Below are 27,574 nucleotides of genomic sequence, written 5' to 3'. Positions count from 1 at the left end.
ACCACTCAACTGGAGAATGACAATGGGGTTCATATGACAAGCATTTTCCATGATGTACTCTTCATGTCATTGCATTGGTTAAGATAATACATTTCAAAAGTCAATAGTGCTTATTTTAAAGTTTAAGCCATCATGCTTTAAAAAAAAAAAAAGTCATTTCCTTTAACAGGAAATGCATTAATAATGACACAAAAGACTGTTCAAGTCATACTATAGAGTCCAATGTTTCCCTTGGGGGAAAAAAATAATATCCTCAAAGGGTAGCAGAAATGCTTTAGATAGTTGTTAAAACAAGAAAGAAAAAAGCTTCAAGAAAGGAAGGGCCTACACTCCCGCTCATGTGCACAGGTTTTGCTGAGCTGGAATCAACCGAAACATTTTGTACTTCACTCAGGACTGGGGTTGGGGCCATCTGACATTTATAGCTTCATGACATGATCTAGGTCTTGTCAAGCAAATCCTGTCTGATTTCAACCTACATTGTTCACTTATGTCTGTGCCAGCATCTAAAAGCTACCAGAGCTTGACACGGTAACACAGGCTAAGCCCTGCAAGTGGCCAAAGATGACTTAGGGGGAAAAAATGTAGGTTTGCAAGTTCCTAAAGTTTTAATGCTTCTAAACCATGTATCTAAAATAGAAACATTTTTCTCGGCATTTAATTGGACTTTATTCATCTGCAACAAATTTGCAGAATAATATGGGGAGTTTGGTTCCAGCAATTTCATTGGCCATCAGTTCAAAGTCCTGAAGGGTCACCAACAGTGTATTTTCATTTCCTGTTAGCTAAACTATATACAACCTTATTTTCTCTCTCAATTCACTGCCATACGTATTTTCTCAACAGGCTTGACTTTTCAGTTTTTCATTAATAAAATGCCCTCACTTGGTTATAGTCTTTAGCCTACTGACTGAGGTGGACGCTTGTTTTAAGATTTTTTGTGTGTTGGCAGCTGTCAGATCCATCCCAAAAATATGGTAACACCACATTTTTTTCTACTTCGTAAAACATCAAAACAAGGGTCGGGGATGCAGCTGGTAGAGCTTTTGCCTAGCAGGGGTGAGACTTGGTGAAATTCCTAGAGTTGTGTACACTGGGTATAATGGTACACACCCGTAATTACAGCAGTCAGAAGGTGGACGTGGGAAGAGCAGTAGTTCCAGGTCATAGACCATAGTTCAACCACATACACAGCTCAAGCCTATCCTGGGCTACATCAGATGCCGTCTGGAAAAGCTTAAGACTAACCTAGGCTACATCAAACCCAGCCTGCAGGAAGAAAAAGAGGATGATGAGTTTGGATTGACTCTTCCAAGGTCTTTCCCCAAAATGGCTAGCAAACAGATTTCTGACAAAAGCAATTGCCTTTGTGGACGAATTCGTGTGTGGACTGCTCCCATTAAGACGTCCTGATATTTGCCAGCACAGCTTCCTCAAAGGAAAGCCTTTCTTTTCCCAGGTCCAGGATGCAGGCTCCCTAGAAACAAACAGTTCATCACGGTTTGAAAACTGACTTTTAAAGATGGGGCTATGAGCCCGCACATCGCTTGCTTTGCGTCAGAACGGGCAGCCTGAGCCTCCAGGGTGTTCGGTTTTCCCCCCTTGAAGACGCTGTATGATTAAGTCCTGGTTTGAGGGGTGATGTGGAAATATTACCTTGGAGTATCATTCTTGTGAGCAGAAAGATGCGGAAGGATGGGGTTTTAGTTTTTCACGAAACACGTTGGCACGAACGGGTGCGTATTTCCTGGGTGAACTACAGTGTTAAGCAAACGAGGGAACTGCACACTCCGCGTCACGCCGTCAAGGTGAAGGCGGTACATTCAGGCGGCCTCTGAAAATCTCCAAGTCCTCACAGCGCGCGTGGGGACACGGATGGCCCGGGCTTTTGCTGCTCCTTGAGGCGCCTTGTGGGCCCAGGTACCTGGGACTTTGGTCAGCATGATGTGAGAGGGTGCAACGAATCTAGAAGAAATGAACCCACAGGCAAAAATATTTCCTTTCTCTGACTGTCTTTCCCAAGAGCATGTGAATTTCAAGATCCTAGTAAGTAACTCAAAGGTTCTCAAAGGTTCTATCAGAGGTCAGATAGTCATCTTATGATTCGTAACAGTAGCAAAATTACAGTTATGAAGTAATTTTAAGGTTGGGGGACACCACACGTGGGTCCCAGCGTTAGGAAGGTTGAGAACCACCAGGCTAGAGCCTTATAAAGAAGAAGCACAGAGCGAATGTTCTGTTCCAATACATGAATTTGGTTACTGGATAATGAAGTACATTCTTTATCATAAAAATTTTGTGACCCAAAATTCAGTGGGTGGTAGCATGTCCTCAACTTTATACATGCCTATAAATCCTAATTCTAACCTTACCTCATTGAGCAGTTGGGGTCAGAGTGGTGGATTAAGTGATGAAAATAATTCTGGCCCATAGATTTTCACCAGCCCTACAACTGGGACTGACTGTTAAACTACCAAAGAAGGACAAATAACAGGAGCCTGCAGTGGAATTCCAATCTTCATGAAAATCCATCCATAAATAAAATCCCCTCTGCCCTCTGCAAGGAGCCTGTGGGCCCAGGCAAGTTTGCACAGCTCATAACCTAGAGTGTGGGTAAGTTGTTTCCGAATGAGCCCTGTGAAGAGCCATGGACTGCAGTGAACTCTGAGATTACCTGTTACAGAGAGAAGCAGTAACAGCCGATTGTCTCACTGCAACACTTCAAAGAAAAGGCAATATAGCTGTCCTAAACTCCGGAAGGAAAACTGTTTAGTTGCATCTTTGTTAACAATTTGGAAGCATCCATTGTACGACTCCTGTAATGCTATTGAGCTGGTTTTATTAAGGGAAATTTATAGCAATGTTAGAAATTAATACCACTCTTATTTCCTCCACTGCCTGGCTTTATTGAATGCCATGGGGCATATTAATCAGTAAAGCCAAGTAGTGCATGAAATAAAAGTATAAATTAACCTGTAACATGAATGTAAAAAGGGCTTAATAAAATAGAAATAAATAACACTTTAATGATAATCAACCTGCCCTTCCTGAGCCAAGCAGAAAGTGTGACAATGCCAAACACTGCTCTCAAGAGCCCCATCTGTCTACACAAAGTTAGGTAGAAGTTGACACGGACGCGGAAGTCAGAGATGACCAGGAGCCAGGAATGAGTGTCCCTGGGCATGGCTCGAACTACTCAGCCGATGAACTCCGGTGCTGGCTTCATCGCTTTTGAACACCACCCAGGTAAGCTCCTACCTTTTGTCGAGTGCTTACATTTTCGCCTGGGGGATTTGTTTGGTATGTTTAGGGTTGGGGGAGGGGCAGATGTTGTTGAGACGGAATCTCACGGTGTAGCCCAAGCCGCTCTGAGACTCACAGCAGCCTTCCTACCTCAGTCTCCCAAGTACTGAGACACAGACCTGGAGTGCCCTGCCCAGGTGGCCGGTCACACAGTCTGGGAGAAAATGATCGTCTTAGCCAGGTGTGGTGGTACACACCTGCAAGCCTTGTACTTGGTAAGCTGAGGCAGGAGGATCATGTAGCTACCCTGCCCTACACCACAAGGCCTTTGCAAAAACAAAGCAAAAAAAAAAAAAAGCCTTATTTCTCCCCACCCCAGGATGTTCTGGTACTTTAAAAATTACATCATGTGGGCTGGAGAGGTGGCTCAGAGGTTGAGAATACTGGCTGTTCTTCCAAAGGTTCCGAGTACAATTCCCAGCAACCATGTGGTGGCTCACAACCATCTGTAGTGAGATCTGGTGCCCTCTTCTGGCGTGCAGGTTCACATGCAGGCAGAACATTGTATAAAGAATAAATAAATTTTAAAAAATTACATCATGTGACCTCTTTATTTATTAACATAACCTATATATTCTTCACATATTTTAATAGTGTGTGTTATGAGAACTTCTTAACTATCTTCTCTTTAATTTAGGGTCCCCTTATTGCTCAATTGTTTCACTTTTCTCCTGAGACGGTGCCTCCGTGCGCTGTGCAGCCCAGGCCAGCCCCAAGGGCCTGTGCCGCCCCCATACGGGACCGCAGGTGTGTGTCACTACACCTGACATTCTCTCTCAGCCTTGTGCGTCCTAGGCCAGTGCTCTACACTTGAGCTACACCTCCAGGCCATTCTGCCTGTTATTTCTGCCTGTTACTATACACATTTTCTTTCTGGATCAAGTCCAGTGCTCAATATGTCATATCGGTAAAGCATGAATCTTAAAAAAAAAAAAAGACATTGTTGATCAATACTTGATCCAAATGGACGTCTTTCTTAAGTTATTTTCTGTTGTTTTATTCAGCTGTACTGAATGAGCTGCAGCCCACGGTACAGGGCTCCTGAAGGTAGCCATGAAGCAATCTCAGCTCTCCAGAGGAGTACTCAGCAGCCGTAGCTTGCAACCATATCCACGTCACAGGTTCAATCAAAGGAGACGGTGTTTGGGAGGAGTCCGCATGCACTGTCATAAGCATCTGTGGGGCCTAGGAGGAGGCTCATCGATAAAGCAGATAAGGCACCTGACTGCATTTGCTCCCCAGGTCCCATGGAAGGAGAGAACTCCCAAACTTTGTCCTTTGACCTCCACACTTCTGCCTGCATGTATCACACACACACACACACACACACACACACCAATAATAATATTAAACAACTAAATAAAAAGTTTCTGTTAACTTTCTCAGATTAATGAGGATTAAAATAATCCATCAGCATTTGGAATAATAAACTGTGGGCTGTGGAATGTTATTAGAAGTAGAAAAAAACCGCACACTCTCTACCCAAACTAGTTTCCTGGGTTGTATCATTGATCAACCAATCATCTTTTTTAATTATATTAAAAAAGAGAGATCTTTAATTATAGTAAAAAAGGGAGATATTTTTAATTATATTCTAAAACTATGTGAATAGGGACTTTAAAATAATACTTTTTTTAATTTTGCTTTCTATTTGCTGCACTATCAGTCTGATTATTTCCTCAAGAATCCTGTGCCTTGTCACCAAATCAACCATCCTGGAGCATAATTCCTCTTACACCCCCCTCCAACACCCTCCCCAGCTCACTAAACACACAAAGTTCTCCTAAATCCCCACCTGCTTCTCATTCCCAAGCCCTGGGATGGTAGGCAGGCGCCATGGAGCGGTCAGCATTTCTGCCTCTTTACCGAGAGGACAGTTTACTGAGGTCAGGCCTCTCCTTCTGTCAGATGGATCTCCGGGATGGGACTTGGGTTGCCAGGTGCGATGGCAGCTCTCTGCTATCCCCCAGAGCCATCTCATCAGCCTCTAAGTCTTAATTTTTTAATTATATTTTTAGGGCCAGTATTCAACACCCTTGTCAACATAAAGCTGATTCGTAGTTTTATATTCTGTCTAATGAAACCCAAAACCACTCAATAGCAATTGTGTAGATTTAAGAAACAATTCTTACCATACACATGAATCACGCAGCAAAGTGATTGGTCTACCGATGCAAGCTGAGTCCAGTTTAAGCCCTAAGCATCACTCCAAAGTTCCTTCCCCTCCAGGGGAGCCATAAGTGAGCCACAAGATGTAAAATGCCCACGGGCATCAAATGATTTGCAAAGCAAAGAGTAACTCATACATCCTAAATTATCTTATAGTAGCACAAAACTAGTGACCCAATACCAGAGCAAAATAGAAAAGGCCACTGGGCTTTAAATGTTATCAACTCTTAACTTTTAAAACTGAAGTCTGGCTCATGTCAGGAAGGGCCTCTCCTCACTTTCTCCATCTCGAAAAAGGCATCAGGTGATTTATTTAAATGTCTCCGATGAGGGGTGGGGAGCGCGGGTAAGGGCATTTGCTAGTCTCTCAGAGGACCAGGCTCTGTTCCTGGCACCCACGTGATGGCCCACAGACATCCCTAACTCCAGTTCCAGAGGACCTGACCTCGGACCCCCCACATGAACGAAATGAAAATCTAAAGAAAAAAAAAGTTTTAAGCTCTAGCTAGAAGCGACAGAAGACAGCTACAAGGCTGCAAGGCTGCAGAGGGACTTCAGACGATTTGAATATAGACTTTCTTTTTCTTTTGTCTGTATTAGAAGGCAAGGGAGCCAGGCGGTGGTGCACACCTTCAATTCCAGCACTTGGGAGGCAGAGGCAGGTAGATCTCTGAGTTCAAGGCCAGCCTGATCTACACAGAGAAACCCTGTCTCAAAACAAACAGAAAAAAAGCAATAACAAAAAGACACGAGAGAGAATTCTTGCTGTCGTCCGTCCCCTCCCCACCCCCCCCAAGCGCCCCACCCTCCCCCATCCCACACCCATGGCGTTTCCTCCCTCTGTGACTTAACCCCGTCGTTTAGCGCACGGTGGTTGTGTTGTACAACCTTTGTCACGCTTGTACACAGATTGTAAACATCTATGTTCTAATTGTAAGACCACAGCTATCATAATTACTCCAGTCTAGCTTGAGAAACTGCAGACCGTAAAACAGTCTGAGCTCCCCCTGCTGTTTCGACTGCTAAACTTAACCAACATTTCCGGTTGCCGGGCTGGATGCCCCGATTCCAAGGCTGGTCCGTAAACAAAGGGTAGGGAAAACAGAATTAAAAATCCCGTGACGTTAATAAATGAGTGGGCAGGCGAGGAAGAGGAGAAAGGAGGCTGCCAAGGCATCTCACGCGGGGAGCCAGGCTGCATTGGCAGACGGCCCAGGTTAGCCCAGAATTAGGAAGTTTCCCGGTCCGAAGCTGGTCCCCTCGCCTGGACGGAGCCTGGCAGGGCGCGCTGAACGGAGGGTTTGGAGGAGCCGTAATGACATTGAACAGGAGGCTAGCTTAACATCTTGTCCGAGTGCCATCCCGAGCCTCCTCCGGATGGCTGCGTGGGGCGCTGCAGGCTAATGAGGGGGGCCATCTGCAGCGCTTGGCTGGCAGCTGCGGCCCCTCATCCGGCACCAGTGCCTCCTAAAGGGATGCTCCGCAGAGGCCTCCCCGCTCCCGGCGCGGGGGAAGGCCGTGCGGCTTCCCAGCCATGGCATCTGGAAGCCAAGCAAATATTTAACTCTGTGTGTCTGCATTTTAGTAGGCCTGGAGTCTGCAGACGTGAATGTCAGGAGGAACACGCAAGTCTGTTTATCTGTAAGTTTCTCTTTACGTCGTCACATTCAGGGCCATGAGTAAAAATGTTTATTTCTTTTATAAAAATTTTATAGGCCATCTCATGCAAGGATTGGAACTGAGTGAACTGGTTATTTGCTGGTATCATTGTATAAAAGTCATGGATTGATCTCTAAAGAGGTCCTTTTTTTTTTAACTCAGGAATATATTCAGATACATTTCCTTTAAATGTGTTCATTTGCAATATACAGTTAATTTCTGATTGCATAATTTCAAAAAGAAGAAATAACCCAGCAATGATAAATCTTAAAATCTTTATGAGCAAATTTCAAATTATGATGGGATGGTATTTTGTAGCATTTGCTTGGCAGCATATGGGGGAATTATATAAAGATTATAGTAGGCATCAAAATATTTTAAAGCAACCACTAAACAGTTCTAAAGATATGCCTAATGACAAACTCAGCATTTAAAATAAGTACTACATACTACAAGCTGATGTCAAAGAGCATAAATTATTTGGGTTTGGTGTGATTCTCAATTTTTTATGGCAATTCAATTACCCTTCACTTCTATTTCAGTTTATCCTCTGTCATTAATTCAGCCTTATTGAAATCAATTATCTTTTTTTTTTTTTTTTCAAAAACACAATGATACTTCCTTTCAGGTATGATTTGAAACTTATTCAATTATATAAACGTGGCTTTCATCTTAAGAAGGAAAGGGGAGACAGGAGAGAGAGATCTTTAAAATGTTTTGTCCTTACACACCAAAGGTTAAAAGATTAAATACAAAAAGGGAACGGCAACATTTTTAACTAGTTTGGTAAGGCCTTTCTATACAAAATGCTCAGATTTCAGCAAGTTTTAAGCGTCTCATACAGTATCACCTCGACCGCCTATTTTGCAGTGGGGTGTCTGTCTCTCAGTGGGGTATCTCTCATCATTAAAACTGTAAACACTGTTTCCCAACGTCACACACACACACACACACACACACACACACACACACACACGAGTCAGGCTTCCTTGTTAAACTGTGGCCGTCCTTCCTCCCCAGAACTCCAAAGCTAGCCTTACCTTTCAAAAGCATCACAAAAGGCCCCAGCTTGGACTGTCCTTGTTCTCCGTAACTGACACAGATCTGTGACTGAAATTTCAAAAGAAAAGCCCTTCGCCACCTTCAGATTGTTTTCGTAATAAATTCCGTGTATGTTATTAATGATATTGATTCTAGCAATAAGCAATGGAGTTATCAACAGCTCCCACCATTTAATGGGTGTAATGCTTAGCTTCAGGATTTATTTATTAGTGACCTTTGTAACCCCAGTGTGGTCCGATGCTGCTTAATTAAAGGAAGGAAGGAGCCTGCCAAATATTCGGTCTTCGTGATGTTTTCATCATAACCTACTTCTATTTGAGACTGAACTGAGCTCCACACCTAAGTGCGCTGTGTCTAACCTAAAAGGTGCCCTTTGCACGTAACTTGAGTATTTTCACCCATAGGGTCCAGATGCACATGCCGTCTTAAGGGGTTTCTTCTCTGCTAAGTGTCTAAGAATCATTCCTCTCGGAATTCTTGTGCACAATAGAAATATTTGTGCTTAGAAGCAAACATTAATTCCCACTTACATTGTGTTCTCATTGCTGTCTGTGAGGGTCATAGTCACCACAGGGCTTAGGAATATATTCAAGCATATCTACAAATGAAAAACAAAAGGCTCAAAACTCACTGGCAAAATCTGAACTGCTCTATCGAATGCCAGGAATATGTGAAGAGATAAATGATCTCAAATCCTTTGGGAAAGTGGTTACATTTGTCTGGCTTTTCCTTCTCTCTCTCTCTCTGTCCCTGGCATACTGTTGTTTGTTTTGTTTTGTTTTTTTCTAAATTCATCTATAATCTCTACTCGCTGACCAATTGTAATGACTCCCCATTTGATGTTGATGAAGAAAAACATGGGAGGATACAGGAGGAAGAAAAGGCAAATGGCGAAACAGACTTCAGGATTTGAGCGTGGTCGTGAAGTTTCTCCCTGCGACCACTAGCTGGTGCCAGAGCTCCAAAGATGTGATGATATATTGCATCCCCCGCTTGTTAATTAATAAAACTGTTTTCAAACTGCTAGTAGTTACCCAAGGAAAAGCGTAAAATGATCTGACCTAACGCAGCAGCAAAGAGGCAGATATTCCGCTGAAAATAAATGCAGTGTATGATTTTTTTAATCTTCTGAAGAAATAAAAATGTGTCTTTAAAAAAGTGCGTGTTTTGCTCTTTAAATCTCATCCAAATAATAAAACATAAAGAAAGCCTTACTACACACATACACCACTACTCATAATACATATAAAACTGTAAAAAATAAAAATCTGACTGTATACTATTTTGCTAACTTAAACAAAGCATGCTTTTTATGCTGTCTTTGCTCTAAGCCGGAAATGTCTCCCACGTCAGGGTCACCAGGAACACTGCGTCTCTCTCTCTCAAGCAGCCACAGCTTTCCTCTTCACACATACATCCCAGCAATGTTGGGGTTTCCTGCCCTCCTCGCTGGTGAACTGGCAGCTCACTGCCTCTCTAGTCCAAACCTATCGGTGGTTACAGCGAGAGGCCAGGCGGCCAGCTCAGCAAGGCGGCGTTGCTCATTTTAGGATGCAGCCCCTGAATATATGTGCGTGTGGTTGTGCACATTTGCAAGCAGATGAAAACGGCTATTGTGGAAAAATAAGATATGCAAAGTTTAGAGGGCCTGAATAGAACAAGAGCAAATCTGAAAAAAGAAAAATCAAAATATCCCTTGCCTTGCAAGAGAACAAGTGTTTCTCAGAAAGGTTTCATGGGATGTGGAGTACAGCTAGAAAACGTGTGGGAACTGTACGGTGATGGATTCCGCTTGCTTTGGTGATAGAATGTGGACTCAGACAAAGCAAACATGCACCAGAGACATGTGGTTTCACCGCTGCCCTTTTAAAGTTCCTGAGGATGCTGGCCGGAATACCGGGCGCCGTCACCCGCCACCTGGCTCCCTGGGTCCGGGGAGGAAGAACACCGAGGGTCGGAGCTGGCTTCTCCGACGTTGGCTGTGGCTTTCACAAGAGTCAAAATGTGAGGCTTCCCTTCCCAAGGCCTTACCCTAATTCTTCAAAAGAGATAAGACAGGCCTTGTTGTGGGTAGGTTTAGATTTTTAAAGCACAGCTTTCTGGTCACTTGACCCAGGAGGCTGGAGGGAATTGGTCCAGGAGGCCCTGTTGATAGCTGCTCTAGTGCTTCCTACGAGATGGCACATTTTTGCTTGTGACTTGCACAGAGGCGTGACCTGACCTCCTGAGTCATCTAAATCCCCCCTCTCTAACTAAAACGATAATGTTGGATGACAGAAAAAAAATAATAAAAGTCAGCTATGTCTAGTGTTCCATTCTTTAAAATGGTTTTAGTATTTTTCACTTGCAATTGTTTGCATGTGCATGGATAGGGAGCTGAAGGATACTGAGCAAGAACTGTTCTTAAACTCAACCTGTCTGTCAGCCAGACTTGTCCAAATGGTTACTTCCAAACTTGTCCAAATGGTTTCTTCCAGGCCAAAACCAATGTTGTTTCCTGAATGGGGTTTTCCATAAGGTAACAACAAAGCACCATCTTGTTAAAAAGGACATCTTTGTTAATGTATTTTGTGTAAATGCTCTGGTGTGTGTGTGTGTGTGTGTGTATGTGTGTCCACATTCCACAGCCCTGGTGTGAAGATCAGAGGACAATTGTCAAGAGCCCACTCTCCCCTTCTACCTTGTGGATTCTGGGGGGTTAAACTCAAATGATCAGACTCGGCTACAAGCACCTCCATACAGCGAGCCATCTCACTGGCCCAGTGGGGCATCACCTTTGAATGTCCCATAAGGTCCCAATTGGACCAAGATGGAGAGTAGTCATGGTATGAGCGGATGTTTTATTGGATGCTCCTGTTGCAGTCTCTTTTGTGAAGCCTTTTTCATGACACCTGAGTGACTTGCTAATTTCTTTTTATTTGTGCATGGGGGAGCCACATGTGTGAGGGGTAGCACAGATCCCAGAAGGGGGTGTCAAACGCCCTGGAACTAAAGTTAAAGGCAGATGTTAGCCACCTCATGTGGGTGCTGGAAACCAAACTCCAATCCTTTCGAAGAAAAGCAAATAAATGCTCTTGACCCCTGATGTATCTCTTTACCCAACCAGCCACACACACACACACACACACACACACACACACACACGCACACACACACACACACACACACGCACACGCACACACACGACTTTCTCAGGAGAGAACATTCAGAAACTGAAAATGAAGTCTAAAGTAAGTGTCCAAAATTCTCTACCACAGACACAATACAAAAGCTTGTCCTGCCTGTGTGATAAAGGTGAGATTTCCTCCTTTCCCTATCGCCACTAGTTTTTCTGAATCTTTCCAGGAGAAGGGACGGGGGACGGCATTAATCTCAGTGTGAAATGCCCTGACCTTCCTACAGCTATCCTTTGCTGCTTATCGGCTTTGACCTGTATATGGACTGCATTCGGTGCCACCAACACCAGCAGGCTCCTCTCCAAAGCCTCGTGCAAGCCCGAGTCCCGTGCGATTTAATTCATATTCCACTCAACACACCGGTTTTATTTCCAGTGGAAATTGCTCATTTAATTGCACTGTAAGTTTTATGGGGTATGCCCCAGGCTGCGTTCTTTATGCCAGGCATTTCAGTATTTATGAGCAGAGCTATACCCAAAACTTCAAACATAAAGTAAAACCAGCAAAATATGCTCTCTCCTCCGGTTCCATAAATACTTTTCGCCGGTTTCATTATTTTTTTCCAATGAAATTAAATGAGTGTGTTAACCCCTGTAGCACAGGCTGCTGTCTGGCACCCCTCCCCCACCTTTGTCCTTCAGATCCAGGTGGAGGCAGCTCCTCTTTCCTGCCTAGTGTAAGGACAGGGGCCAGAGAGATGGCTCAGTGGTTAAGGACGCTCGCTGCTCTTGCAGCGGACCTGAGCCTGGATCCCAGCACCAATGACAGGGAGTTCACAGCTGCCTATAACTCTGGGTTCAGAGCACCTGATGCCTCTGGAAGTAAACACGCATGCACATATGATCATTATATATACGTGTGTGTGTGTGTGTGTGTGTGTGTGCATATATGTGAAGGGTACAGAGCAGCAGGGCCTATACTGTTCCCTGGCCATTGTAAAGACTCCTCTGCCCATAATATAAAGAATTTTCCTACAGGAGACTACTCTAGGAAAGGCACTGATGTTGGTGCTTTATGACTAGGACCTGCTTCTAGGGTAGACAGACCGTCTAGATTACAGAGCTGGGGCGTGGGTTGCACACTCAGGCTGGTTCAAAGGAGTAACTGTGTCAGCCTTCTGCAGATGATTTTTGCCTGTAGCAAAGCAAAACACATTCCTGGACCCCTCAAATTGCTCGACTGGCCCTTGTTTTGCTTAACCTGTGGCTGTTTTTATATACTACTGTAATCCCACCCTATAAAATCCATGAAAGCTGTATCCAGGGAATTTTGGAGTTTGTGACAAACGGTTCTTCAAAATGGCTGGGGACAGCTTTTTCGGTTATTTCAGAGAAGTATCATGGGAGTTTCATGAAAAGGCGAACAGACAGAGGAATGAAGACAGCGATCACAGAACAACCCATCTGTGTATTTGAAAAGTGTTTGTCAGGTCCAGCGGGGGACTTTGCCAAGCAGAGGGGTGTCAGGATGTAGTTAGAGCCATGGAGAAAAGTGGCCTGGCTTCAGGCTTAGCGTTTAAATGAGGGAACAAAGCTGAATGGGGAGAGACTAAAGCTGTGTTTTCAAAAGAATAGTGAACAGCTCCAGGGTTTAGAGAGCCATCACATAATCACAGGGAATCCTGGATGTGCACCTCCCCTGAGCGACGGTTCTCAGAGTGACAATTAAATGGGGAGGGGCTGAGAATCTTAAGAAAGCTGCTTCTTTTGAAAGAACCTGGGACAAGTGATTCCCACAAATCCTGCTGGATAGCCCTCCTTAGAGGACTTGGTTTAAATCTACTTATTACGGCATCAAGACTAGCCTGGGCCACTTGGAGACCCTGACTGTCTTCAAAATAAAATAAGTTTTCTCCCTGTACAAACATACAGAAAATAGGACTGCATTTTCCTCTCTCTGTTTTCAGCAGAAACACAGGTAAAGGGAGTGCTATCTACCTCACCAGTGGGGATTGTGAGAAACGAGGGCCACCTCTACCTCTTTTGTTGTTGTGGGGGCCTGTCTCTGCCATCTCTGGCATTTGCCATTTGCTCCTAAAATGACGGTTTGAAAGTGAGAGTAAAGCCAGCTGTGACAGCTGACAAGAGTGATTAGAGGCAGGGGAGCCTCACTTCTTTAATCCCAGCACTCTGGAAGCAGAGGGAGGCACATCTCTGAGTTCGAGGTCAGCCTGCTCTACAAAGTGAGGTTCTAGACAGCCAGAAATACACAGAGAAACCTTGTCTTGAAAAATCGAAGGAAAAGAAAAAAAAGTGACAAAAGTATGAGAGTATTGTAGGCCACACAGGAAGTAGCAGATCAACCAGGACCACACTGCAAACGCCCAGAAAGAAAATGAGAATGTGTTCATGAAGCAGCCTGTATAATCAGGATAGCTCTATGTCCTGGGAGACAGTTTCTGGTTATTCCGGACCCAATGAGGCAGAGGAGTGTGAGACGTGCAAGTGGTTGAAGGTGAATGAAAGCGAATTGATGATCTGCACTTTAGAAATCAAACTTCAAGGCTCTTCAGAGAATGGTGACATCAGCATGTTCTGGAAGTGGAGTTTGGGCCCAGCCATCAAAAGTCACCCCTCAGACACGTGGGCAGACTCAAAGAAAGGCTCAGTGACATCAATGAGTTGACCCTAAACGCCTGTGGTACCCAGCAGCCCCTGACCCATTGGGCAGATGTGCTGTCTGTGGCAAAGCTAACAGCAGCCTAACCCTTAGCTCAGCAGCTTCCAAACTTGATGATAAAATCAAATAAAGCCAAAGGGTTTATTCTGCCTCTCTTTGGTTTTATTAGTGCTAACGAGACAACAGTCCCCAGTATAACCTTCAACAAGATCTGGAAGAGGGCTCTGTATGCGTACCCATCCATCTGGCCACTGTCTAAAAAAAATCATGGAAGACCAAACTTCCGTTATCTGTGATGATGTATCATTAACAGTCCCAGGAAAACAAGACGTGACGACGGCTGGGGTGCTGCAGTATGGGGACTGCCTTTGGGTGAGTTTGGCTGCATGTTTGTGGTTTCTTGCAAAAAGATCAGGCACATTCATCTCAGCATTTGGAGAGGCAGAGGCAGGTGAGTCTCTGTGAGTTCAAGGCCAGCCTGGTCTACACAGTGAGCTTCAGACCAGCCAGGGCTACATAGCGAGAGCCAATCTAAAATAAATGAACAGAACCACAGAAACGGGGTCAGTTCTCACACATGGAGCCGTGTGCCCCCTAGCTGCACGTCAGCTGGCAGAGCACAGCCGTCACTGGAGACGCCTGAGCAGGCCATTGGACAATATTTCTCTCCAGAAAGAGAGCTGTTCTTTTTACATTGGTTTTCTGGGTCTGCAAGACGGCTCAGCAGGCAAAGGCGCTTACTGTGCGGGCCGTATGACAACAGTTTGATCTGCTGAACCCACATGATGGAAGGGGAGCCTCAACTCCAGTCCTTTAAAAATAAAAAAATCCTGGGCTTTTTTTTTTTTTTTTTTTACAGTGTTCTGTGTTCAAAGCAAAGAGGAAACGGGTGTGTTTGCTTTAACCCCTGCCCCAAGTCTCCGTCACCATCTATAGATATTCTTTAGTTGTCAAAAATAGGTGCCTTAAGCACTACACCTAACACAGAGGAGCACAGTCTGACCCCCACAGAACTCATGGTCCCAGGTATGCAAAGAAAAAGAAAGAAAAAAAAGGCAATTTTGGCAGCAAAATTAAGCATCAAAGTAAATATCACACAGAAGACCCAGGGCAGGCAAGGGCGCAGGACGGCTCTGTCCTTTCACTAGCTTTTCTTTGACTTCTGTTTCCTTTCTGCTTCCCCTCCCCATGAACATGGAAGGAAACCTAACCGTTGCTGGGATTCAAGCATGCCTGAACAGATTTGTCAAACTGGTAGGACAGGATTTGCCTCACCCCGGCAGAGACTCTGCTACTTAAACTCAAACGCATCCAGACAAGTTTAGCAAATGGAGGGGGAGACATGGGGGCAGGGGTGGTGGGGGTATGTTTGAATTGTGAAATGCTTCCCAACCTCCCCTCCCCCTGCAAGAAAAAAAAAAAAAAAAAACACCCACATTCTCAGGGAAGAGGGAGAGCCTTAATCATGGAGTTAATCGCGTGACGAGGGGACTGACTCATTTCCTCCTTTGAAAATAATTCACAGGATTAATTTTTACTCTGCGGAAACTGGGACAGAAGGTCTATGTGCCCAATGGCATCAGCCAGTTAGAGTCCCCGGTAGGATTTGGTCAAAAGAACAAGCCTGAACTGTGCTTTTGTACATGTAAGACAAAGGTGTCCTGCAGGGGACATGGCCAAAGGACAAGAGGGGGCAGCACCACAGGGCCACCTCCTCGCTTCCCTACTATGCCATCAAACAAACACACACACACACACAACAGTAATTGGTGAAGGAAGATGGGTTGATTACAGTGTGGCCAAATCAAGGACAAAAGCTGCTTGCTTCTCTCCCCATGCCTGTGGCAACCTTAGGTTTTTGCCATACCTTAAGACAAAGGCCAAAAGATGCATAGATTTAACCAGGAGCTGTGCTGACAGTAACAGTCCTTTTGTGGAGGGAAGGTGACAGGGCCTCAGGCTGCCTTCCTTGTATGTTCTTTGTTATAGAGACTTAAAAAAAAAATCAAGTCCAGGTCTGAATTTCATTTTATACCCGGCTTTTGAAAAGGAGAGTTTCAAGGGTCCTTTGGGATAGCGGACATAAAATTCCCATGTGTTCAAGCCTTGCTGAGTTCTTTGTCCCTAGGTCAGTTTCATAGGAGCCCTGGTAGGGTGGAGCCTTCCCGTACTCCTGCCTGCGAAACCATAATTTGTGATTGAAGAAAGGTCTGATAGCACATGTGAGTCTGTCTCTACAGTCTTGGTTTTAGAAAGGATCTCTTCTCTTCCTGCAGTCATGGCTGGCCTGGAATTCCCTATGTAAGACAGGCTGGCCACAAACTCACAGAGACCCACCTGCTTCTGCCTCCCGAGCCCTAGCGTTTAAAAAAAATGCACCACCACAACTTGTCTTCACATTTTTAACACATCCCATGTCACACCCGGCTCCTGCTGGGGACCTCTCAACAGGGAATGGCTGTTCCGCCATTACTCCTGGAGGCCCTGCTCAGGATTCTGCTCGGCCAAGAAACCCCAGAGTAGACCAAGACGTACGTTTTCCAACTACCTCTCCTCCTCACAGATGTGTGCAAAAGATGCTGAGAAGAATGAAAGTTGGGAACCCAAAATACCTGCTATGGGTTAATTGTGTTCCCCCCAGATTCATATATTAAAGTTTTCCATCCTGAAGTGATGATATTCGGAGGTAAAGCCTTTGAGAAATAGTAAATAAAATTTATATGAGGCCATCTTTGGGGAAGTTAAAGTACATTTTATTATTTTATGTGTATGATACACAAATGTCTGTGTGTCTGTGCACCAGTTATGTGGAGTGCTCATGAAATCCAGAAAAGGGGTGTCAGGTACCTAGGAACTGGAGTTACAGACAATTGTGAGCTGCCATGTCGCTGCTGGGAATTGAAACCAGGTCTTCTGAAGGAGCAGCCCATGACTCGTAATTACCAATCCATTTCTCCAGCCCTCTCCTTTATTTTTTTATAATGATTATATTAAATTCATTTATTTTATGTGTAGGAGTGTTTTGCCTGTGTGTGTGTGTGTGTGTGTGTGTATGCAGCATGTGAGGCCTGGTATTCTCAGAGGCCAGAAGACATCAGACCCACTGGAAGCGAAGTGACAGAGAGTTGTGAGCTGCCATGTGGGTGCTGGGAATCAAACCTAGGCCCCTGGAAGGACAGCCAGTGCTCTTAACCACTGAGCCATGTCTCCAGCCCCAAAGACCATCTTTCAAATTCAACTCCTATACTAGATCCCAACTGAATCAAAATGTAGTCAGTTATGCTAAGCACCACATATCAAACTGAAGCCCTAGATAACCAGGTGAGACTCCAGACAGGCAGGCTTTTCTTGAAAGCAAGACTGAGATGCAGCTCAGCGCTGAAGAGCGCTTGTTGCTCTTCCAGAGGACAAGAGTTCAGATCCAAGCGCCCCATTCAAGGACTCCCAATTGTGTATAGTTCTGGCTTCAGGATATCCCACCCCTTCGTCTGCCCTATGTGGGCACCTGCATACACTTGTCATACATACAAATGGATACACATATATACATGAATAAAAAATTTAAACTTAAAAAATAAACCCTGAGTCTTCGGCATAATGGAGTCCCCTCTGCTTGATAATCCTGCCAGGAAAATAACGTGGCAATGACTAACTGCCTTCTTTAAAGCTTTCATTTCCTGTTCCAACTTAGGAAGACCAGCTTCGGCAGGTGTCAATAGAATGCCTCCCCTTTCTTTTCTTTCCTTGTTCCTTTTTGTAGTTCTGGGGGTCAGATCCAGAGCACACCGGCAAGCACTCCTCCACTGCACCCCCCCGCCTCAGCACACACACTGTCTTTTCTACATCTTTGGATGAGGTGCTCTTCACTGCCTGTGAATTGCTGACAACGTCCAATAGAGGTCTGGGTGAGCTGGCTGAGTGCTGGCACTTGCCACCAGCGCTACTGGATCAGTTACTTTTCTCTTAATGTGCTAAGGCAACGTTAGACGAAGGAACCAGTGGGGGGAAAAAAGAGTTTATTTTGGTTTATGTTAATTCCAGAGAAATGAGAGTCCATCATGGCGGGCGGGCAGGGCAGCAGGCAGCAGGCTTGACTGTAGGAACAGGAAGCTAAGACATCACACTTTTGACTGTAAACAGGAAGCCGAGAAAAGTACAACTGCAGTGGAAGGAGACTAAATTCTCAAAGCCCACCCCCTCGGTGACATGCTTCCTCCAGCAAGGCCGCGCCTCCTAAACCGCCCCTAAACAGCGCCACCAGCTGGGAGCCAGTCATCCAGACGCCTGAGCCTGCGGGGATGCTGCAGTTAAACCTGCAAAACCCAGCCGTCTCTGTTGGGTCTCCTGGACCACACAGCGAAAGGAAAGAGCTGACTTCTGCAAGTTGTCCTGCCGCCTCACATACGTGCCTCCCTGTGCATAAAATAAATATAAATAAATGTAACAATTCGAATTTTTACATGTTTATTTATAACTGTTGAAGAAACTTTTTTAAAGTTGGTCTTTAAATGATTTACGACTTGTCGTTTGAGAAAGATGATTGTGCGTGGATAAGCTCACTTCCACGGGGACCCTATGATGGGCTACGTGCTGTTTTGGGAAGAAACACCACCAAACGCACTGTCTTCCCTCTTCCTGTATACCACACGAGAGCCCGGTGGGAGCATGGCTGGCTGACTGCAAGACAGGAAGAAGGCCTTCACCAGGGAAGCAAACCCTTCCAGAACCATGAGAAAGAAATGCTCATCATTTATGCTACCCAAGAAGCAGAAAGCATACAGCTCTGCCCAAAGCACACAGTTTGTAGATGTACCTCTAAATTTCGGTCTCCCTCTAGCCTTGTTTTGGCTAACTAGCCTCCTGGGACAGGAGGCGAAAGTATAAAACAGCCAACCAGAAGCCTGAAATCTAACCTAGCAAAGGCCAGGAAGGAGGAGACATCTAAGAAAACTGACAAGGTGCTGCTGCTTCTTCTTTGCAATAGGCCTTTAATCTAAGCGTATGGAAAGCACAAGGAGGCAGATCTCTGTGAGTCTGAGGCCAACCTGGGCTACATAATGAGATCCTGACTCAAATATACATACATAAATACATGGCTAATGAGCAAAAATAATACAATTTTCCAACACCATGACTGAAAAGGAACCAAAGTATTAATACATTTAGATATTAAACATATGCTGTTCTCTAGCTCATAAAACAAAGGGATGGCATTTTTCAGCAACACATTCATTTCTGTAAAGGAAACCAATACAGCTAAATATACTCAACCCCTTGCTGACCACCTGAGGCTTTCCTTCTTTTAAATGGTATTATGACTTTTTTAAAGCACTTTAAACTGTTGTTGTGGGGCCCAGATTTACTAGCCTGCTAACGGAATGCTGTGTAACCGTTCCTGTTTCAATAAGGACATTCCTGTTTGCCTCATCAGACAACATGATGAGGAAAAAAAAAGAGTTGCTGCTCTCCAGGTTCTCTGCAATTGAGATTTTACTTGGAAAAGATAAAAACATCCATCTGAAGCCTGTGGTTCAGACTTCTCTGGAGCTGCAAAACCCTCTTTGAAAACTGTATTTTACACAAACATTCTCTTTTCCAATGAGGACAGCAGATCTGCTCCAGATGTGTGCTGGTTAATGTTTAACAAGGTGGTGGAGAGGAAGTCATCCAAGCCTTGCTGCCTTCCTGGACGTGAGTGCTCCAGCTGCCTTCACAGATGCCTACCTGGGAAGGAACCATACATTTTGGTCAACTGAGCTGCTGTGTACCCACCCACCCGCCCAGGACGGTGGGACTTCTTGTCCCAGGGATCACAGTCTGAAAACACAAAGAAAATAACTTTGTCCCTGGGCACTTTTTGATGGTTAGTCTAAAAGTGCTTGTGCCGCATGGTTTCATGGCAACTTGTAACACAAGTTAGAGTCATCTGAGAAGGGGGAACCTCAATGAAGAAAACGCTTCCACAAGATGCGGGCTGTAGGCAAACCTGTAAAGCATTTTCTTAGCGATCAACAGGAGAGGCCCAGCCCATTGTGGGTGGGGCCATCCCTAGGCTGGTGGTCCAGGATTCTATAAGAAAGCAGACTGAGCAAGCTATGGAGAGCAAGCTAGGATGCAGCTCCCCTCCATGGTCTCTGCATTGTCTCCTGCCTTCAGGTTTCTGCCCTGACTTCCTTTGATGATGAAATATAATCGAAATAACCCCTTTCCTCTTGCTTATGGTCATGGGGTTTAATCACAGCAATAGTAACTCTTAAGACTTACAGATCCCTTTTCCAAATCTTAGAATCCTTTCAAATACTCTAGGAATTTAGTAAACAGAAGTAGACAGCTTTTCTTACCCATTTAAATGCCTCTTGACTTTTATCCCATGATATTCTCAATGCATAGTGCATATACATTTTCCCTCAAATTTAAAGCATTGTATAGAGAATTAAAGAGGGCTCATGATTTTTCTTTTTAACTTGTTCTTAGAGAGGCTGGAAAGATGGCTCAGTGGTTAAAAGCACTGGCTGCTCTTCCAGAGGTGCAAGTTTGATTTGCAGAACCCACAGACTGGCTTACAATCATCTGTAACTCCATTTCCAATGGATCCCTCAGGCAAAACAGTCATGCATATAAAATAAAAATAAACACAACACTGTGCTGTTAGCGATTAAAGTAGCGATTTAGTGGTAGATTTGGCATTCACAGGTTTGAACCTGGGCACAGAAAAAAAAATTTCGTAAAGTTATAAAATAGCATATAGGCTGGGCACAGTGGCACACAGCTGTGATCCCAGCATTAGAAGAGGCAGAGGCAGGCAGATCTCTGTGAGTTCCAGGCCAGCCCGGTCTACAAAGCAAGTCAAGGACAGCCAAGGTTACACAGAGAAACCCAGTCTAGAAAAACAAAATTAATAATAATAGCATATAGACATTATCTTGTTTGTTTGTTTGTTCATTTTCCAAGGCAGGGTTTCTCTGGGTAACCCTGGATATCTTAGAACTCACTCTGTAGACCAGGCTAGCCAGCCTCAATCGCAGAGATTTGCCTGCCTCTGCTTCCCAAACCCTCAGATTAAAGGCATACATCAGCACAGCTGACTCAGACATTATCTTCTTCTCTTCTTTCCTCTGAAGTCCTCTCAGTCCCTCATCATCCTCCATTTCCTTCACTGCCTCACTCCAGAAATTCTAGAATATACAGAGCTATTTGTCCTGACTGAGTGAGGAATCTGTACAAAAGAATAGTGACTCTTAAAACTTTTTAATCGCCAACCTTAAAGTAGAGCTTTAAGTAGAGCTTCCGCTTTGAGGCAGTCTAGGAAGAAGACAGAACCAGCATGAATCTCGGTCGATTGACTGATTGATTGATTTTCTCTCTTCCATTCATGCACATCAACAGAGAATCATTTTTGTTTTTGTTATTCTTGGGTTTTTTTGTGATATTTTGTTGTTTGTTTGTTTTTAGACATGATCTCATCTAGCCCAGGCAGGCCTCCAGTTAGCAGAGGATGATCTTAAACTTCTGATCTTGGCCTCTACCACCCTAGTGGTGGGATCACGTTGAGGCCTGGGCCACAAAACTCAGGTTATGCTGTGCTGGGCTCAAACCCAGGGCTTTGTTTACGCCAGGCTAGTACTCAGCCGACTGAGCTATATCTCCAGGGCTACAGGATTTCTTTCTGAGAAAGCTCAGGAAGTCTAAGGCTCTGCTCTAGTCACGTGACAGACAGATGCCAGAGTATACTGCCCTCTGGGAGAAAGCTATTCCCCCATGCTTTCCCCCCTTTTGACCACCATGTTCCTGCCCCTCAGTTTGTGTGTTTATTCTCGTTCACACACAAAAAAAGTGCTTCATTGTTTTTCCTTTTTTCATAACCCTCAACACTAACTCTCATATGTACTTACGTGTATTTATGTCTGTCTATGTGTGATAGTATGACATCAGGTCTTTGGAGGGTGCATACATTCTGTTAGTTCACATGTGTGACACCTGGGAACAAGACATGTGCCTTAGTTTCGAGAAGACTGGGCCTGACCTCATCCACCACCACCATCCACCCCATCCCACCCCCCACCCCCCACCCCCCAACCCCCCAACCCACCCCCCAACAGAAGTCACCAGTCCCAGGAACTAGGCCATAAGTCACCAATTCCAGTGATAAAACTATAAAATCCCCTACCCAAGAAATAGCCTGTAGGTAACCACAAGAATGGGAAGATATCTTATCTCAGGATGGGGCATCTGTGCTGTACAGCCCACCAGCCTTGTAGCAGAACATTCAGATCACCACATACCAATCAGGCAGCACCTAAATGATGCCCACCATATCAAGTGAAGACATGCCCTCACAGGCTGAAAGACATAGCCGAATAAGGAGGACCTGTCAGGACAGGTACCCATGGGACAACAAACACTAGAGAGGCCCAAGGTTTTCTGGGGATCGAGTGAACACCTGGTTATCTATGCCCAGATGTTTCAAGGGTCAGAAAAAGCGGTGTGCAAAACTAGAATGAATAAACCAACTGTTACCAGCATCCCCTGGAGAATGACTCTGCCCTGTAGTCCCTCCCCCCTCAGCCTGTCTGTCAGGCAGGCTGTTTATGATGTGGGTGAGAACCAGTGCTAAAGGGGCTCTGGCCAGCTCCAACGTGGTGAGTATGGCTCTGGCAGGCCTTGTCTTCCTCTCCCATCCCCTCCGCCTTGCTAAAAACCAGTAGATTATGTTCCTAAAGGGAGCCTCCAAGGTCCAGTCCCTCATTTCACCACTTCCTCTTCCTGAGGCTGACTACCAAGGTCCAGGATCAAAGTATTGAAATCAGTAATCAGAAGCCCACTTTGGCCTGCATAATTAACATGCCCAATTAAAATTAAACACCTCATCCTACCATGGGGCTTTCCCCTTTTTACCTTAAAAGCCCCCATTTTCCTATGTGCCAAGTCTGTCTCTTCTTTATCCAGAGGCAGTCCTTTGTCTTCTGGGACAAATACCCCTCCACCCTCTACCTTATTTCCCCCCTCCCTTCTCCTTCATCTTCTGTTTCCTGTCTTTGTCTCTTATTCCCCGGCCCTCTCTCCTTTGGGGGCAAACGAATCTCCTGTGTGCTGAGGACTTGGTCTTAGGGGTCTTGAACAGAAACTTTCTTAAAGACCCTTAAAGACCCTGGCCTGAGGAAGTTAACTATCAGGAAAAGAACATAACAGGGCACAAAAAGTGACAAGAAGAGGGGAGAACAAATCCTGGGAGGAGGGATGAGTGGAGACAGTTAAGATAAATGAAGGTGGGTGTGGCCTGTGGAAGATGGTGTGTTCTGTGGACTCACACGAAAGACAGATACTGCAGTCTTGGTGACCTTGTGGAAGGAGCTTAGGTCCAAACAAGAATTCCAGCATTTCTCCTCTGCCCCTCTAAAGGGACGGAAGAGGCATTTCCATATTCTGGTATTTGTGAGCTATGTGGTGGATCCCTTTGGCTCTCCCAAGTTCATCCCAGAATGAGGACAAGAATGAACACCTAGAGATGTCACACGCTCATTGTTTACCATCCTCCAAGAGTAAGAAGATTGCCTTTCAGATAGAGGTGGGTGCCCCATCTCTATCATTGAAACCATGGGTAGCTGGATGAGGTTGGCTGCATCTAGGCACTGAAGAGTGCCTCCCACTCCTTATTTGGCATTAATCTTTCTGGAATCTGAAAACATTCTAGGAGTGGATATTCCATTAAGAAGGACATTTCTGGGGCTGGAGAGACGATTCAGTGGTTAAAGGGCACTGGCTGCTCTTGTAAAGGCTCATGTTTGGTTTCCAGCACCCACCGCCCACATGGTGATTCACAACCAGCTGCTAGTCCATTTCCAAAGCATGCAACACCCTCTTCTGGTCCCTTAGGGCATCACACACACATGAGCACACACATATATGTGCAAGCAAAACACTTAAACACACATACATCTAAATAGAAGTAAATTTTTTAAAGAAGGAGGAGGAGAGAAGAAGAGAAGGAAGAGACAGAGAGACATTAATAAACATCCATGGGGAAATTTCAACTCAGAGTCTGAGAAGGAAAACAACATGGAAGCCTGTTTCTCTTTTCACTTGTACTTAGGTGGTAAACACCAGGAAGTACAAGTAGGTATGCTAAGATTGGAGCAAATGTGAAAGAATAAGAGTAGACTGGGATTTACAGTAGTCTGTCTGACCTGAAAAAAAAGCCAGACACAACTTGGAGAATGACTGCGGACTTGAAGAACCAGTTTGTCTTCACCTGGGGATTCCCCCAGTGATAACTCCTGGCTCCAGTAAAGGGATGACATCATTCTATCCAGCAGAGACTATTATCTTAGGTTGGATAGCAAAATGGCTGGACATTTACCTGTACACAAAGGAGTAGGCTGCCAACCCTACCAAGATTCAGATACTCATACATGCTAGGTAAGTGCTCTTCTACTGAGCCGAGTCCCCAGGCCATGTGCCTCGTTGGATCTGGAGAACCACGCTTCTCTTGGCAAACTGTTCCGGGCAGCCTAGTATTCGCTTCTTTTCTTTGGTCTCATAACAAATTCAGGGTTGGTTCTTCTACACTGGGGCCAGATTGTTCTGGACAGATATCTATGAGCCGTGCAAATGATTTAAAGTATAAAACAAAGTTATTTTAAAACATGCACCCAGGGCCGGAGACAGGGCACATTGATGAGGAGCTGCTCAAACATCAGAACCAGAGTTCGGATCCCAGAGCCCAGGTGAGACTGAGAGTGGTTTCACACGAACCTGTAACCCCAAGACTGGGGTAGGATAGAGACAGAAGCATCCTTTCGCTAGCTGGCTGCCAGCCTAGCAGGAAATGTGAGCACCAGGTTCACGGAGAGACCCTGCCTCAAAGGAACGAGGTGGATGACAGTAAAAGAGGAAGTGCTCTGTCTTCTTCTGGCCTCCATGCACACACTCACATGCGCATCCCTGCACATAAGTACACACATATCACACGCGCATACACACACACAGGATTTTTAATTTTTTTTAAAGATTTATTTGTTTACTATGTATACAGTGTTCTGCCTGCATGTATGCCTGCACACCAGCAGAGGGCACCGGATCTCGTTATAGATGGTCTAGAGCCACCGCGTGGTTGCTGAGAACTCAGAACCTCTGGAAAAGCAGCCAGCCAGTGCCCTTAACCTCTGAGACATCTGTCCAGCCCAGGACTTTCCATTTTTAAAAATTAAAATAAAATAAACCACACAATCGCGTTTGTTAAGTGGACAGCGCAGCAGTAGAAGGGTTGTGCAATAATCACAAGACCCTGGTTTTGATCTCCAGCACAGACACAGAGGGAGCTAAATAAAATTCCGCATAAGAATATTAATAATCATGATGCTTGAGTGTTAGGATTCTTAATGTTGTTCTGTTTTTCTCTTGCTCACAATTTTTCTTATTGAAGATTTGGAGGGTTTTTTATTATGAAAAAGTTGCAATATGTAAAAGATGGGACATGTTTTGCATTATAAGTGTCTGCAAACGTTTAGTTTCATTTTCCAAATTGTAACAGTAAAAACCAAGTCTGGCAAAACTTGATATTTTTGTTTTTGTTGTTATATATAGTGTTATATAGTATATAACACGCAGTCTCTATCCTTGTCAGATTAAAACAGTGAAGCTCCTGAGATGCCAAAATATGTTTTCTAGAATTCAAACACATTTACTACCACATTTAACCAAAATAGCAACTCTTCCATCTTCTTTTTACAAAAAGATTTTTATTTTTATTTGTGTGTGTGCGTGTGTGCATGTGTGTGTGTGCATGGGTATCCATGCAGGCCAGAAAGAGCATCTGAGCCCTGGAGCTGGAGTTACTACAGTTATGAATCACCCAATGTGGGTGCTGGGGACCAACTTTAGCACCCTGGGAGAGAGCTCAGGGGAGAGCTCCCTTTCCGTTCTCCTACACCTTCTGTGATGATGAGTGTTGGCTGTGGGTTTGAGAAAGAAAGTGGACCGCTAGCATTCCTCTCCCTCTGCTTCCAGCCTGAAGAAGCCTTGCGCTCCTACCGCTGTGACCGCCCCACGGTGATGGTGAACTGAAACAAGCCTGCCATTCAGAGTGTCAGGTAAGGAGACAGATAACTAACACACTTGACAGTGTTATGCCGGAATCGATACCTCAAAAGACCACCCCCAGGAGTTGAGTCTGTTGCAAAACACATGAGAATCTTTTTATTACAAATTATTACAAGCTGCAGCTTGGGCTTATGAAGCCCCCACCAGCAAAGCAGTGAAAGCTGAGAGCCTCACGCTCAGGATTTAAAGATTCCATTCCCTCCCAGCATGCCCAAAGAAGGGGATTCCTGCCTGGCAAGCATCTCTTGGTCGAAATGCAAAAGGGATGTTGCATTTTGAATTGATTGGCTATAGGAAGGTCCCCAAACCATTAACGATCTGGTGTCCCTCCCTAGGGGGGTGGGCCAGTTTCCTAGCAACTTTATCTCTAGTGGGCAGGAAAAGAATGCAGTAAGACTAGTTCTTCCCCTCAGGGTATTAAGACTGGACTTATCTCCATTTGGCTGGTCTTGGTTCAGGCTTGTGCTTTAAACTTTAAAATAATAGCCACTGATCTATAATCCTTTGTTCTCAACATAAGGAGTGAAGGGGTGAGGACTCCCAGAGAGGTTGGACAGGGATTGTATTCAAAGTCGCCACGTCAGTTTGACTCTGTTAAGCAACATTGCAGTTCACCCACAAATTCACTTTGCTCTTGACTGGCCCAGACCTCACGATTCTCCCGCCTCAGCTTTCCTAGTTCTGGGATCACAAGTGCAGTTTGTCCTGTCACTAGGTAGTATGGTGTGATGCAGGACTTTAATCCCAGAACTCAGGACGCAGACACAGAGGTTTGTTTGTTTTTTGTTTTTTTGTGAGCTCATGATCAGCCTGGTCTACACAGTGAACTCCAAGCCAGTCAGACCTGGGGTGAGGGTGGGAAAAAGCCAGCAAGGTGGAGCCTGTGGTAATAGCACTTGCTTCCACAGCCACAACCTGAGTTTGATTCTTGGGACCTACACTACGGAAGGAGAGAAACAACTTCTTAACGTTTCTCTGACCAATATGCATGTTCTGAGATACTCAAGCGCACACAGACACACATTCACTATAAACAGATGTGATAATAACACATACACATGAACACACAATAAATAAATGCATGCAATAAAAATCTATAATCTACAAATTCTCCTTTGAACTGCCCTTAATATCTTGTTGATTCCCTTATTTCATGAGCTGAAGAAATATCTAACGTATCTTCATTTTGTGGGCTATTTCATGCTCCATGAAGGTTAAGTCTTCAACCTTTTAAAAGTTATACATTAGCACCATAAGTGTTTCTAGAAACATTTTTATTCTTCAGCCCAAGTTCAAAATGAAACTCTTACCTTTCCAAGCAATATCTTTCCACGTTCAGAATTATGATAGTTGTTGTAATAAATTGTGTTTTTCTAAATCCAAATAGGAAAAAATACACAGATGAAAAAAATTCAAAGAGGGTTTTAAAGAAATTGTTCGATGCTTTTAAATCAGTTATTTAAACGAAAAGATCAGGAGACTGAAGA

At 44.6% G+C, this 27,574-nt stretch overlaps 1 long non-coding RNA gene across 1 annotated transcript; it reads right to left on the bottom strand.

Annotated features, from left to right (window-relative positions):
- Window positions 1–242: 242 nt before the first annotated feature.
- LOC132655936 (uncharacterized) lies at window positions 243–8,355 on the bottom strand. The gene is made up of 3 exons (XR_009593905.1): window positions 8,172–8,355; window positions 1,657–1,965; window positions 243–1,477 (listed from the first exon to the last, which is right to left on the bottom strand). It is a non-coding gene; the product is annotated as an uncharacterized LOC132655936 (long non-coding RNA).
- Between the last annotated feature and the right edge of the window lie 19,219 nt (window positions 8,356–27,574).

This window comes from Meriones unguiculatus, chromosome 8 (assembly GCF_030254825.1).
Source record: "Meriones unguiculatus strain TT.TT164.6M chromosome 8, Bangor_MerUng_6.1, whole genome shotgun sequence".
Classification (NCBI taxonomy): Eukaryota; Metazoa; Chordata; class Mammalia; order Rodentia; family Muridae; genus Meriones; species Meriones unguiculatus.
This window is presented reverse-complemented; position numbering and strand designations above follow the sequence as displayed.